Raw genomic sequence first — 4077 nt, forward strand, 5'->3', positions numbered from 1 at the left:
GAGAGGAAGCGGGAGCGCGCGGCCGCCATGTTTACTACTGGCAGGGGCACTCCTTGCCAAGAGAAGATGTATAATGATATTGGATTTGCACCTAACATTCCTCTGTGTCTTTCATGCATACAAGGTCTTTTTCAGTTTAGATATCCCCCCCCCCGTCACATAAAATAGAACCTAATGACAAGTTCCTTTGTCTGCGTTCAGACGTTGTGTTTAAACTAAGTTTTGGAAAAGTATTAGTAGAATATCAGGAGTAATTCTTCCTGGAACACTGATGCATTGAGACAAAAACGCTTGCGATTGGCATTGAGCACAACATGTTTTGCCGACAATGCTAAATTTGTTGCGCTTGTCAGATTGCAAGCATTTTGGCTGTGTTTACACGTTGCGTTTTGTTTGTGTTAACACATGTGTTTTGTATATGCAATGTTGACAGTAATGTAATCTCAGCTGCTGTGATGCGTTGACGCCGCGTGTGAATGCAACACATGGGAAACTGATGTTTTGCCTGTGATTTTCGTTAGTTTCTGATCTGATTCATAAGCGTTTTACGTTTTTCATACACATTTTCTGTTGCAAGCAGACAAAGTGCGTCTGAAGCACACGTAGAACACGTGTGTGAAAGGAGCCTAAGGGTGAAGACACACATGGCGTTTTTGGGCCGTTTTTACTAAGTGCGTTTTCTGATCGTTAAAAACGCATGCGTTAAAAAACGCATCCGTTTTTTGAAAACGCATGCGTTTTTGTCCGTTTTTCCGAAATTGTGCAATGAAAAACGGACAAAAACGCATGCGTTTTTAAAAAACGGATGCGTTTTTTAACGCATGCGTTTTTAACGATCTGAAAACGCACTTAGTAAAAACGGCCCAAAAACGCCATGTGTGTCTTCACCCTCAGGCTGGTGCCACGTGTAACACTTTGTCTGCGTTTGAAAACGCAAACGCAGACAAAGCCGCACCCACCGGGGCGGGCTGCGGCCCGATCGCCTTGGCGTTTCTATGGAAACGCATGGGATCGGGAACGAGCCGCCGGTGTTTTGCATTAAATTAACGTATAACACCGGCGGCTCATTCCCGATCGCAGGCGTTTCCGTAGCCCGGCCCGCCATGGTGGGTGAAGCTTTGTCTGCGTTTGCGTTTTCAAACGCAGGCAAAGCGTTACGTGTGGCACACGTTCAGTATTTCAGATGCAGTTTTTGAAGCCAAAAGCAGGTGTGGATGGGTGAGACAAATAATTTAAAGGTGCTGCTCCTCCTCCTACTTCTACTCCACTCCTGGTTTGGGCATCAAAAACTGCATCTGAAAAACTGAACGTGTGCCATCACCCTAAGGGTGGTGACACACATGGCATTTTTAGGCCATTTTCGGGCCATTTTTGGGCCATTTTTAGTTTTCATATCGTAAAAAAACGCATGTGTTTTTGACCAGTTTGAATTAAGATAATTTGTCAAACCTGTCAAAAACGCATGTGTTTTTACAATCTGAAAACGCACTAACTAAAAACGGTCCAAAAAGTGCCTAAAAACGCCATGTGTGTCTTCACCTTAGGGTGAAGACACACATGGCGTTTTTGGGCCGTTTTTGGGCCGTTTTTACTAAGTGCGTTTTCAGATCGTTAAAAAAACGCATGCGTTTTTTAAAAACGCATGCGTTTTTTGAAAACGCATCCGTTTTTGTCCGTTTTTCCGAAATTGCGCAATGAAAAACGGACAAAAAACGCATGCGTTTTCCACCCTTAGGCCCCTTCCACACTCGCGTTGCATTTCACGTCAGAGTTTGATCAGGGTGCGATCAGGGTTTGGTCAGTGAAAAACGCGCATTTTGCATCAGAGTGCAATCAGTTTTCAGTCAGAGTTTGTTCAGTTTCTCAGTTTTTCACGCGCGTTTTTGATGCAATTGCAATGCAATTTCAATGCGTTTTTCACGCGCAGAAAATGCGCGTGAAATGGACTCAGGACTGAGCTCTATCTTTTCTATGGCAATTGATGCGTGAAAAACACATTGCACTTGCAAGTGTCTCAGAGTGCAATGCGTTTTTGATGCATCTCCATAGACTTGTATGGTGCGTTTTTCACGCGCGTGACTTGCAAAAGTAGAGCATGTCGAGATTTAAACGCGCGTTAAAAAAAACGCGCGTGTGTGCGTGAAAAAAAATGCAAGTCTGAAAAGACCCATTGGTTACAATGGGTCAGAGTGCAATGCAAGTTCTGCGCGTGAAAAGCACGCGCAGAAAACGCGCGTGAAAAACGCAAGTGTGAAAGGGGCCTTACTGCATTGCAATTATCTTTGTACCTGTGTGATGGTAACCAGTACATTCTCTAAGGCCCCTTCCACACTCGCGTTGCATTTCACGTCAGAGTTTGATCAGGGTGCGATCAGGGTTTGGTCAGTGAAAAACGCGCATTTTGCATCAGAGTGCAATCAGTTTTCAGTCAGTGTTTGTTCAGTGTCTCAGTTTTTCACGCACGTTTTTGATGCAATTTCAATGCAATTGCAATGCGTTTTTCACGCGCAGAAAATCCGCGTGAAATGGACTCAGGACTGAGCTCTATCTTTTCTATGGCAATTGATGCGTGAAAAACGCATTGCACTTGCATTGCACTTGCAAGTGTCTCAGAGTGCAATGCGTTTTTGATGCATCTTCATAGACTTGTATGGTGCGTTTTTCACGCGCGTGACTTGCAAAAGTAGAGCATGTCGAGATTTAAACGCGCGTTAAAAAAAACACGCGTGTGTGCGTGAAAAAAAATGCAAGTCTGAAAAGACCCATTGATTACAATGGGTCAGAGTGCAATGCAAGTTCTGCACGTCAAAAGCACGCGCAGAAAACGCGCGTGAAAAACGCAAGTGTGAAAGGGGCCTTACTCATTGAAGCTACCTATTGAATGACAGCAAGCGGAGATCTTGATATTATATTCTTTGAATATATCGATAATGGAGCGGTATGTGTCTACGTATGGTATCAGTTGTCGTACATAAATGAACATGAAGTACCACAAGCTGTAACACGGAGAAGCTCTGTAGCGCTCCTTTCTGATTTGGCAGCTGAACTCCGTGCCATCTGGAGCGCTCTGCCTGCCTCCACTGGGGAATTACATCATCCGCTTTTCTTTACTTGCAGCAGGAACAGGTCTAGGACTCCAGCTGATAATAGGAAGACTCCTGGGATAGAGCAAAACCTTAGATCTGAGGGTCTACGTTGATTCTAATAAAACAAATGTCATGCTTGACAAGTGCCGCCAAGTACAGCAAAACTCCTGTATTGTAGCTGATGACGTCTGCCAGTGTGTGACGTCACAATGGGCGGGGGGGGGGGGGGGTCTGGTGCTAGGTCTCTATGTTTCTGTACCTATGGAGGGGGGCTTCTTTGAATGATCCAACCAAAATTTAAAATGCAAAATAAAAATATACAAAGTGTTGTATATTAGGTAAGTATTAGGCTGGGTTCACATTACGTTTTGTGCCATACGTCGTAAGGACATGGGGGGGGTTCCGACATGCCCCTACTACATATGGCACAGACATATCCCACTGTATGCTTATACAGTGTGACAGGATCATCCAGGGTTCCTCTGAATGCAGAAGGGGGGGGCGCACAATGGCAGCAGCCGGAAATTGGCTGGAGCCGATGTATGGGGTGTTTCCTTAGTGTTGTCACTGTCCTTATATGGACACTGACATCACCGGGTCCACCACTCCTGCTGAGCTTCATATGCAATACGATACATCTGTTCCCCATAGCCTTCTATTGCCTCCGTTGAGCGTAAAACGTCACTCAGCAAGAAGCAGCAGGATCCTGACTTATTTAGTACTAAAAAAAATAACTATTTTGAAAGTTTATTTAAGAACAAAGAAGGCCATGGACAACAAATGTAAGATTACAGTCAAGGTGTCACAGAGTCTGGCCATTTGTGCTGTTACTTGTCTAGTGGCTAGTGGTCAACCGATCAAAGTGGTCTCGATATACCGATAACATTTTTATTTTTGCAACAATGAACATTTATTTCCAAAAGAAAATTACTCTGAGAGATACCCCACTTTTATTTTTAAGTTTATATATATTATTTATTACACGTACACT

The sequence above is a fragment of the Engystomops pustulosus genome, chromosome 3 (genome assembly GCF_040894005.1).
Source record: "Engystomops pustulosus chromosome 3, aEngPut4.maternal, whole genome shotgun sequence".
Lineage (NCBI taxonomy): Eukaryota > Metazoa > Chordata > Amphibia > Anura > Leptodactylidae > Engystomops > Engystomops pustulosus.